A 12,561-nucleotide genomic window follows, 5' to 3' on the forward strand; every position below is an offset into this window, starting at 1 on the left:
TTTCTTCTTCATTGGTATTGTGTTAGACTGGGCTTTTCTAATCTCATTTTTCAAAATTTCCCAAGCTTCTTGAGTTGTTTTCCCCTCGAGGATTCTCATCCATGGAATTTTTCCCAAGCTCTCTCTAAGTTTATTGAAATTAGCTTTCTTAAAGTCCAAGACTCTAGTTTGACTTTGTTCTACTACTTGTGTTTGGATAATGTTGAATTCCAATATTGCATGGTCACTTGCCCCCAGGGTTCCTATGGCTTCAACACCTTCTATCATTTCCTCTCTGTTAGTGAGAATTAAGTCCAGTATAGCTGATCCCCTTGTTTCCTTCTCTACTTTTTGGAAAACAAAGTTGTCTGCTAGGTTTGTTAGGAACCTGTTGGATCTTCCACTTGGTGCAGAGTTTGTTTCCCAGTTGATGTCAGGGTAGTTAAAATCTCCCATTACTATTGTGGTGTGCTTCCTACATACCTTAGTTAGCTGACTAGCAAAAAGTTCATCTTCTTCCTCTGCTTGGTTGGGTGGCCTGTAGTATAGACCTATGGCAATGTCATTTCCCCCACAACCTTTAATATTGACCCAAATGCATTCAAGATAGTTCTCATTATTGTTGTGCTCTATTTCTGTAGAGACATAGTTATTTCTTATATATAGTGCAACTCCACCTCCTCTTTTATTTGGTCTATTTCTTTTAAATAATTTAAATCCTTCTAGCTGTATGTTCCATTTGTCAGTTTCATCCCACCAAGTTTCTGTAATGGCAATAATATCATATCTGCCCTCTTTTACTTGAATTTCTAATTCTCCCTGTTTATTCCTCATACTCTGTGCATTGGTATATAGACATTTGAGTCCATTTTGATTGACCTTGTGTTTACTGTCTACATAACCTGTATTATGCCTGACTGCCCCTATTTTCTTGCCACTTGTGTGATTCATGCACATGGTATGACAATCACTATTACATGCTTGGTTTTGCTTGACAGCAGGAGTGATAATCTTACCCACACACACATCTATGTTACATGCATTTATAACCCTATGAATTTTAGTTTGCTGGGGACAGAGATGTTCTGTATCTATTAATTCTCTGTCCCCGCTCTTCAGTTTAAATGTTTATCAAGAAAATCTGTGAATTTAATGCCAAGTAACTCAGTTCCTTTCTTGGATGGGTGCAATTTTATGGCATATACTTAATTAGGGGAAAATCCCAGTGTATTCAATGGGCTTCCTCATTACTAACTGTATTGGGATTACATATTAAATTTCATTGACTGGCTGGTGGCATAGGTTCCTTTCTAGAAATTTGGGGTAATTTTATAATGCATAGAAGAATTCTATTCTGTTGAACTTTGGCAGTGGCTCTATGGGACTGCATATGTATTTTAATAAACTTAAACTGGATTTAGGCAAAGAAAAGGGAGAAGGCAGGAATAGAGAAGTAGGACAAAAGACTTGCTAGGAAAAAATCAGATAACTAGAAACTTTCTCTGGACTGTCATTTTTCCAACTTAACAATAGAAGGCATGTTTCCTTTCATCTACATGACTCTCCTGGGTTAGGAAGAGTCCTAGAATCATCCCACAAGATCCTCCATACAGCAACAGTCTGCAAGTCATTTCAGCAGTCATGCTTTGGAGCAGCTGGTGGGGGTTTACGAAGGGGTTGCAATCACTTCATTTTTAGACAAAACAGCCATTTTGAAAATTATTTTTCAAACGGACAATAAGTCGTGCCTTTCATTTCTTAACCAATTTATAAGGCAATTGTTTTTAATTTTACTAAAAGAGGCTCTCTTTAGTCACAGCCTAGAGCTCTGTACCATTTTTGAGACTTCTTTATTGTTAAACAACAAGGAAGAGGGTTGCTGAAGACAAGCTAAAGTAAGCAAGTGTGAAGGATCTTTTCTTTTTAAATTTGATGGAGAAACATAAGGATAAAAAGTTGTGGATTTATTTTATTTATTTACTATTTTTAAAGTAATCTGTTGCCTTGGATTGCTTTGTTGTGCGTAGTTGAAATTCTCCAATTTCCATGAACTCTGGCCAGAAAAATAAATAAATAAATAAATAAATAAATAAATAAATAAATAAATAAATAAATAAATAAATAAATAATAAATAAATAAATAAATAAATAAATAAATAAATAAATAAATAAATAAATAAATAAATAAATAAATTTCTTGACCACGAGAGGGAGCTAAGAAAATGCTTAAAACTGAGCTCAAGTCTGTCCTTAGGGAAGTCTCTGAAAACTTTTTACAGAGAATCACTTGGGTACTAAAGATACAAATAATACAGATGATACAAAAAGGAGCAAGAGATGCAATTAGGTGTAGAAAACTATCAACTCACTGAGGTAATTCCAATCAGGTAATGGAAATAATTTAACTGTAACTTTGGAATACAAACCTGATACCAGCTTTTATTATGATGATGGTTTGAATATAACTCTCTTAGCACAATTGAAACAAGAGTTCCAAATAAACTTACAACTTATAAGAGTCGTTGGGACCATTTCTTCATGGATACTAACAAGGTTGAGAATCCTTTGAGAAAGAAAGATTTGACAGACATTCCAGAGAAGATTTTATTCCACAAGGAAAAGCTCCAAGCTAATCTGCAACTTTTAATAGAACAACTTTGGGACTCTTTTTTTAATGAATGTTAACAAGATTGAGAATTTCTTGAAGAAAATACTTGATAGACATTCCTGAGAAGAAAAATATATTATTCTATGGAGACAAGCTCTACAGCAGCAGGAAAACATGATGGAGCTGGAAAGCAGGTTTGTTTAGGAGCACCTCTTGCAATTTGGAGGAGTGCTTTTGGCAAGCGAGGGGAGCAGGGGAGTGGCGCCAAGCTTTCCAGCACCAAGCAGCGCAATTTCTGAAACTCTAGTGGGTTCAGCACTCCAGCAGGTAGCGGGCAGAGCTGTGCCTGCTTATGAGAGAGGCTGGGGCTTAGTGAGGAAGAGGAAAGGATTGGCCAGCGCTTCACCAACAGGCTGGACAAGGGCTTCGGCACCCAAGGCTGTGCAGGAGGCAAACATGGGCAGTTCAGGGCTCTCAGGCATGGCACCAAAGTAGCATCCTGCGGCGCCTTTGTGGTCGTTCATAAGTGTGAAAGACCGCTATGATGCTGCAACGTACTATATGTAACTTTGGGACCCGGTTGTAAGTACTTTTGGCAGACATATCATGCCTTTGAACATTTGCTAAATGAACGTTTGTAAAAGGTATATTTGAAAGAAACTTATATTAAAGAGACTGGCGAAAAGTATTTAACAAATAACATCTTAGGTCTGGAATTTATTTCTGCTAATTCAAAGAAAAAAAATTAATAGGGTAGTTCTGTATATTAAATCACAATTACATCAACATTAATTGTTTGCTATTGATTAAGGCAAGTATGTAATTGTGCAAATTGAATTATAGGGAATAAAATCTATTGTAGATTTTACACCCCACACCAAGAAAAAAACCAAGTTTTTAAACAACTGTCTGGACACTTACTCTCCTATTCTTTTCAGTATTGATGTGTAATTGGTGTTTACAATGGGGTAGTAACCCCATAATTAGACAAATCAGGTATTAAAGGAATTAAAGAAACACAAGGAAAATTGCCCCAAATATTTTCAAGCTGACCAATACTTTAGGTCTGATTGATGTTTGGAGGTGTAAAAATGGACTAATAAAAGACTTTATCTTCTTTTCAGAGAGACCCAAATCCTTTCCTAGAATTGATATGATTTGAATTTTAAAAAAATACTTCACAAAGCAACTAAAGTTATTATTCTCTCAAAAACCTCTTTTGACCATAATCCAGTCTTATCTTAAATTTGGTCCTCAGTCTTTTAAATGGAGATTAAATGAGTCTGTTCTGCAGAAACGACAGATTGTTAAAGAATGTAAACAGGTACTTCGAGACTATTTTAATAATAATTTAGGAATGGGAACTAAGTTGACAGCAGTTTGGGATGGTTGTAAGGTTCTAATACCAGATCATTTTATACAATACAATACAGCAATTAAGAGGATGATGGATGAAAACAATCCAAAATGTGTTATAAGAAATTAAACTGAAGGAGAGGGAACTCTAGAATTCACCAGAAGATTCTAACATACTTAATCAACTAAAATTATTGCAACAAATTTCTTTGTTGACTGTTTCAGGTATTGAAGAGAAACTTAAAACATATGAAACAATACTTTTTTGAACATGCAAATAAACCATAGAGATGATTGGCATACAAACCAAACTTAGTTTGTAGTGATAGCCAAGCTTCAAGAAGGGAATAACACAGAGATAACAAAAAAACTCAAAGACTTTTTTGGAATTATTATACCAATTTATATAAGGAATAAGAAATCTCTTGAGAGGTGTCCTTTATCTCCTGTATTATTTATTCTAGTGCTGGAACAGTTAAATAGAGATATTTGACAGGAATGATATCAGAATTCAAATGGATGAGATTTATTGATATTTGAAAAAGAGGGATTCAAATAAAGACAAAAAAATTAGCAAGTGAAGGATTTGCTTGTGATTGGTTTAATTATCATAGAATTTTTGAAAGATGTAAATTTGATTTTAAAAAGTTGTTTTCACAGGATCTAAATCTGAATTGAACGTTAATTTATGTTCTGGAGATTATCACTTTATTGTTACATATATACTTATACATATACATATAAGTACAGTATACGTACACTATATACCAGCGATGGCGAACCTTTTTTGGCTCGCGTGCCACAAGTGGGAGGAGCGCGGGGGGGTCGTGTGCGGGCGTGCCGCACCCATAATGCAACGCGCGATCCCCCAGTGCGCATGCGCGAACAACGCCCCCCCCCATTTTTACATGCTTTTTTCACCTTCCCCAGGCTCCAGAGGCTTTATAGGAGCCCGGGGAGGGCGAAAAGAGCCCCCTGCCCCCCCGAGAGCCTTCAGGGACCGTCCGGAGGCTTCCCCGAAGCCTTCGGAGCACTTAAAACCACCCTCTGAGCAAACCGGAAGTGACTTCCGAGTTGCTCGGAGGGTGGTTTTAAGCGCTCCGAAGGCATCAGGGAAGCCTCTGGACGGTCCCTGAAGCCTTCGGAGTGCTCAAAACGACCCTCTGAGCAACCTGGAAGTCACTTCCGGTTTGCTTGGAGGGTGGTTTTAAGCGCTCCGAAGGCATCGGAAGCCTCCGGACAGTCCCTGAAGCCTTCGGAACGCTTAAAACGACCCTCTGAGCAACCCGGAAGTCACTTCCGGTTTGCTCGAAGGGTGGTTTTAAGCATTCCGAAGGCTTTGGGGAAGCCTCCGGATGGTCCCTGAAGCCTCTGGGGGGCGGGGGAGGCTCTTTTCGCCCTCCCCAGGCTCCTATAAAGCCTCTGGAGCCTGGGGAAGGTGAAAAATAGCTTTTAAAAAGGTGAACTCAGCTGGCCAGCTGACAGGGCAGCACCTCGCGTGCCCTGACAAATGGCTCCACGTGCCACTTGTGGCACGCGTGCCATAGGTTCGCCATCACTGCTATATACTCTGTACTTATACATATAAATATATAGAGGGCTAGTACTAGTAGTGCTAGAAAGAGTGAAGTGACTGGGCCAAAGCAGAAAGGATGGTCAGCTGTGGATGAATCTGGTGGTGAAAGGAAAGTCCGATGCTCTAGAAATCTATACTCTATAGGAACCTGGAATGTAAGATCCATGAATCAAGGCAAACCGGATGTGGTCAAACAAGAGATGACAAGACTGAACATCAACATCTTAGGAATCAGTGAACTAAAATGGACAGGAATGAGTGAATTTAATTCAGATGACCATCAGGTATGCTACTGCGGGCAAGAATCCCTCAAAAGAAATGGAGTAGCCTTCATAGTCAATAAAAGAATAGGAAAAGCAATACTGGGATACAAGCCCCAAAATGACAACGATTTCAGTTCGAATCCAAGGCATTCAACACCACAGCAATCCAAGTCTATTCCCCAACCACTGGTGCTGAAGAGGATGTAATTGACCAGTTCTATGATGCCCTACAACACCTTATAGAATTAACACCAAAAATGATGTCCTTATCATCATGGGGGATTAGAATACTAAAGTAGGAAGGCAACAGATAACTGGAATAACAGGCAAGTTTGGCCTTGCAGTACAAAATGAAGCAAGGCACAGGCTGATAGAATTTTGTCAAGAGAATATGACGGTCATGGCAAACACTCTTTTCCAAAAACCCAAGAGACAACTCTACACATGGACATCTCCAGATGGTCAACACAGAAATCAGATTGACTATGTGCTCTGCAGCCAAAGATGGAGAAGTTCTATATAGTCAGTAAAAACAAGACCAGGAGCTGACTGTGGTCAGATCATGAGCTTCTCGTTGCAAAATTTAGGCTTAAATTGAAAAAAGTAGGGAAAAGCACTAGGCTACTCAGGTATGAACTAAATCATATCTCTTATGAATATTCAGTAGACGTGACAAATAGATTTAAGAAATTAGATCTGATAGACAGTGTCAGGCCTGCAATCATATTCCTTTTAGGATCTTTGGCCTGCCACACTCTCTATTATTTTACTATGCTTTTTCATTAGTGGGGAATTGGGAGGGGGAATAGTAAGGAGTAGAATGTGTTGTTGTCAAAATAAAAAATTCCTTTCTAGAAAGCCAAGGTTATTCTTTGTCTCCGCACCTCTGAGCCTCACCGGAACTGGATGGGTGGAACTGCCAGTGTGGTAGTGGAAGATTGGATTGTGTGATGGACTTGTGGGTGTGGGGGCAAGATCATGAACTTTCAACTGGGTGGGGAAACCCAGCAAGCTCAGATTTGGATTTCTACAGATGTGCCAACATGTTTCTCTTAATAAATTGGAAGTTTGAGGAAAATTCTGCCTTGGACTCTGATTTAATTTTGGATGATATTTGGAACGCTGACACAGAGTGCCTGAGGAACTATGGACGGAGGTTTCGCAACATGGTACAAGAGGTAGGAACTAAAACCACCCCAAAGAAAAAGAAATGCAAGAAAGCAAAATGGCTATCTGAGGAAGCTTTGCAAATACTGTAGCTGTGGAAAGAAAGTGAAAGGCAAGGGAGAAAGAGAAAGATACACCGAATTGAATGCAGAATTCCAGAGAATAGCTAGAAGAGATAAGAATTGCTTTCTTAAATGAACAGTGCAAAGAAATAGAAGAAAACAATAGAATCGGGAGGACCAGAGATCTCTTCAAGAAAATTGGAGATATGGAGGGAACGTTTCATGCAAAGGTGGGCATTATAAAGGACCAAAATGGCAGGAACCTAACAGAGGCAGAAGAGATTAAAAAGAGGTGGCAAAATTACATAGAAGACCTATACAAGAACAAGCTTAATGTCCCTGATTACCATGATGGGCTGGTCACTGACCTCGAGCCAGACATCCTAGAATGTGAAGTCAAATGGGCCTTAGGAAATCTGAGCAACAACAAAGGTAGTGAAGGTGACAGTATTTAATAGCTGAGCTATTCAAAATCTTAAAAGACGATGCAGTAAAAGTAATACACTCAATTGGCCAGCAAATTTGGAAAACTCAGCAGTGGCCACAGGCTTGGAAAAGGTCAGTTTACATTCCAATTCCAAAGAAAGGCAATGCCAAAGAATGTTCAAACTAGTGCACCATTGCACTCATTTCACATGCTAGTAAAGTTATGATCAAAATCCTACAAGCTAGGCTCCAGCAGTATGTGGATCAAGAACTACCAGAAATACAGGGACAATTTCGAAGAGGCAGAGGATCTAGAGATCAAATTGACAACAAACACTGGATCATGGAGAAAAGTAGAGAGTTCCAGAAAAACATCTACTTTTGCTTCATTGACTATGCTAAAGTCTTTGATTGTGTGGATCACAACAAATTGTGGCAAGTTCTTAAAAGAGATGGGAGTGCAAGACCATCTTATTTGTCTCTTGAGAAACCTGTATGCGGGTCAAGAAGCAACAGTGAGAACAGGACATAATAATAATAATAATAATAATAATAATAATAATAATAATAATAATAATAATAATAATAATAATAATAATAATAATAATAATAATAATAATAATAATAATAAAATATTTATTTCTTAGCCGCACCCTCTCCCGAAGGACTCGGGGCAGCGTACAATAAAACATATGAAATAAATATATAGACAAGACATACATATTACAAAAACATATACCAAGACATGTACACTGATTGGTTCAAAATGGGGAAAGGAGTCCAACAAGGCTTTATACTGTCACCCTGCCTATTTAACTTATATGCAGAGCGCATCATGAGAAAAGTGGGGCTAGACGATTCAAAAGTTGGAAGGTAGATTGCCAGGAGAAAATAACCTTGGATATGCAGATGATACCACTTTAATGGCAGAAAGTGGAGAGGAACTAAAGAGCCTCTTGATGCGGGTGAAGAAGAAGAGTGCAAAAGTTGGCTTGAAACTCAACATTAAGAAAACTAAGATCATGACATCTGGCCCTCTCAATTCCTAGCAAATAGATGGGGAAGAAATGGAGATAGTGACAGATTTTATTTTCCTGGGCTCCAAGATCATCACAGACGCTTGCTCCTGGGGAGGAAAGGTATGGCAAATCTAGGCAGCATAGTAAAAAGCAGAGACATCACCCTGCCAACAAAAGTGTGTATAGTCAAGGCTATGGTTTTCCCAGTTGCAACGCACGGCTGTGAAAGTTGTACCATAAGAAAGGCTGAGCGCCAAAGAATTGAGGCCTTTGAACTATGGTGCTAGAGAAGACTCCTGAAAATCGCTTGGACTGCAAGGCGATCAAACCAATGAGTCCTAGAGGAGATCAACTCTGGCTGCTCTCTAGAAGGCCAGATCCTGAAGATGAAACTCAAATACTTTGGCCATCTAATGAGAAGGAAGGACTTACTTTAGAAAGAGCCTAATACTGGGAAAGATTGAGGACAAAAGAAGAAAGGGATGACAGAGAATGAGGTGACTTGATGGAGTCACCAAAGCAGTAGGCGTGAGCTTATATGGACACCAGAGGATGGTAGAGGACAAGAAGGCCTGGAGGAACATTCTCCATGGGGTCGCAATGGGTCGGACATGACCTTCGCAACTAACAACAATAAAATGTTACTCAAGATCAATCTGGAAGATGAATATATTAAAATGTGTATGGTAAAATGGGCAAAGAAATATGGTATAATATAATGTTAGCTAAATCGGAGAATGTATGAAGGAACTTAAATTTGCATTAACTTATAGTTTGAAAGAAAACTTTTATAAAATGATATATCGTTAGTACTTTACTCCAGATAGACTAGCAAAAATGCATAAAGGGATTTCTAACAAGTGCTGGAGATATAGTCAAAATCCATTGTGATATGTCGTGGTGTTGCAAATATGTGGAAACATACTTGATAAACGTAACAATGACAATGCAAAAACTACCTAAGATACAAATATTAATGAAACCTAGAGCTTTTAAGTATGATGGACAAGCCAATTGAAAAACAATTTGGGATGCTATTCCTTCACATGGTGATGGCTGTGAGAATTGCACTTGAAAAGCACTGGAAAGAAAAAGGAATTCTGGCTGCTGAAGAATGGATTTTGAAATTGACTGAATTGGCAGAGATGGTGAAATTAGCTGCTTTGATCAGAGACAATGGACTATAGCTTTATAAGAGACTGGAAACCATTTGTGGACTTTCTACATGCCAAATGCAATAACAACGTGATGGCGAACCTATGGCACGCATACCACAGGTGCTATGAGAAGCCATATTTGCCAGCATATGAGCCGTCGGCTCCGGCATATGCCAGCTGATTTTTGGCCTTCTGGTTGGACTCTTGGGGCCATTTTTCAGACTCCCCAGGCTTCAGGAAAGCCTCCGGAGCCTGAGGACAGCAAAAAAGAGCCCAATGGGCCAACCAGAAGTTTGGAAATGATTTATTTCTGGTTTCCGGAGAGCAGTGGTGGGTTTCAAAATTTTTAGAACTCTTCTGTAGGTGTGTTCTGCTTTGTGGGAGTGGCTTGCTGGCCATGTGACTGGGTGGGAGTGGCTTGACAGCCATGTGACTGGGTGGGTGTGGCCAACTTGTAAAATGTGTTGAAACTCACTTAACAATGCTCTTGCTTAGCAACCAAAATGTTGGCTCAGAAACTCTGGCATTTGAAGCACGCAATTCTTAAAGCTGTCAAGTTACAAGACCCTTGCACTATCAGGCGTTTTTCCCCTGACAACATCGTGACATGCACCTCTAACCCTTTAGAAAAAAAAACCCACGGGTGTTCAAACTTGACAGCTTTAAGACTTTAAGACCAGCTTTAAGGAACTGGTAGACGAGATCTCAGAACCACTGAACTATATCTTTCAAAGATCTGGGGAACTGCCAGAGGACTGGAAAAGAGCTGAGGTAGTTAACATCTTCAAAAAAGGGGAAAAAATAGATCCAGGAAACTACAGACCTATCAGCCTGACCTCAATACCAGGGAAGATTCTGGAAAAGATAATCGAGCAACGAATTAGCCAACCTAGAAGTAAACAAAGTAATAGCCAAAAGCCAACATGGGTTAGTCAAAAACAGATCATGCCAGACTAATCTTATTGCATTCTATGACAAAGTGACATCATTAGTGGACCAAAGGAATACTGTTAATATAATTTACTTGAACTTCAAGTAAGACCCTAACTTTTACCAGCAATACCACATGCCCACTTGTCTTCCGAGGTCGACCTCCAGCCCAGCCAGGTGGGTGGGTGGGTGGCCCATGATGGAAATGCAAACGCGCTGGGGCTGAAAGGGATGGCGGCGGTGCTGTGGAAGGGCAAACAGACATCCCGGGGCTCCTGAACGTGTGCCCACCCTGTCTCCCGAAGTCCTCGGCGTTGAGAAGGTGAGGCGAGGGGGGGGGGCTTCGCAGCTGGCCACTTTTGGAGAATTTAGCCTGGCGGGGAGGAGGGCACCTCGATAAGCTTCACAGATGTGTGGCTGCAAAGTGTTTCGGGCCACAGCCCCTGTCCCTGCAGGGTGAGCATCTCTTGAAGCCACTGCCATTGCAGCCGCCATGGGGACGGGGATGGGAGCCTGGCAAGGTGGATGCCTGTAAACGGCGCAGAGGCGTGGGCGAAGGCTGGGAGGGCGGTGCAACACGTTGGAGGCTCCCCGCAGTTCCTCGTCTCGTCCGCTGCCCTGAGTTGGCAGACCGAGGCACTGCAGGGTGCGCTGGGAGAGTACTATGCCCTCCCTCTTGGGAAAAAAAAGCATCTTTGGGACAACCTGGATGACCGAGAATCCCTATAGACATCCCTCATCTTAGCCTTCCTTTCTGATGCCTCCTAGCCTTGCTTGCCTTGTGATGGCCACTCTCCCAAAGCCCATGATAGTGGAGATTCAATAAGTCCGCTTGTGGTATCAGGGGTGGCTGAGGGTTCACAGGTGGCACACACCCATGGTTTTCTGATTCCCAGGGCTAATTGGGAAATCTAACCAGGTCTGTCCCGAACTTTTGAAGGTGGTGGGCTCTGTATAAAAGTCAAAACCTGAGTTTGATGCTGACCTAGAGGTTTGTTTTTGGTTTAAGTTTTGGACAAAGACTTAATTCACCCAAAGCTTGTGATTGTTTTCATCAAACCTTAGAGTAATTTAGAAAGAAAGGAAGGAAGAAAAAGAGACAAAGAGAAAGAGAAAGGAAGGAAGGGAGAGACAGAAAAAAAGAAAGGGAGACGAAAGAGAAAGAAGGAAAGAGAAAGAAAGAGGGAGGGAGGGAGAGAGAGAAGGAAGGAAAGAGAAAAAAAGAAAGAGGAAGAAAGGAAAGAAAGAGAACGTATGACCACAATTGAGCCCAAAATTTTGGTTGCTAAGCAAGAGCATTAAGTGAGTTTCACCACATTTTATAAGTTGGCCACGCCCACCCAGTCACATGTCTGCCAAGCCACATCCACATCCACAAAATAAGCCACGCCCACATAACTGGTAGTAAAAAAAATTAAAACCCACCCCTCATGTAGTGGGGGGGGGAGAGAGAGAGAGAGAGAGAGAGAGACAGACAGACAGACAGAAGAGGGGGGGAGGCAGTGAAATTTAAAGGATTTAGAAATATCAGCTATGGTAGGATCCAGCCAAGTGAGAAGTTATAGCAAAAGGTAGATAGTATAAACAGACTGACTTGAAGACACCAAATGTAATATGTATAAAATGTCTATATATGTACACGCAGGGAGAGGAGGGGGGAGGCGGTGAAATTTAAAGGATTTAGAAATATCAGCTATGATAAGATCCAGCCGAATGAGAAGTTATAACAAGTGATAGGTAGTAGAAACAGACTGACTTGAAGACACCAAATGTAATATGTATAATATATCTATATATGTACACGCAGAGAGACGGGGAGAAGGGGGGGGGATGAGGTAGTGAAATTTAAAGGATTTAGAAATATCAGCTATGGTAGGATCCAGCCGAGTGGGAGGTTATAGCTTGTGGTAGGTAAGGGGAATCAAAGTTGAGGAAGTTGTAAGAGAAGTAGAAACTGATTTTGCTTCTGAACTGAACAATACAGCAGGCAGTCAAAGGACCGTTGAAGTGCCTAGAAC

This window comes from Natrix helvetica, assembly GCF_964273705.1.
Source record: "Natrix helvetica genome assembly, chromosome: 3".
Taxonomy (NCBI): Eukaryota; Metazoa; Chordata; class Lepidosauria; order Squamata; family Natricidae; genus Natrix; species Natrix helvetica.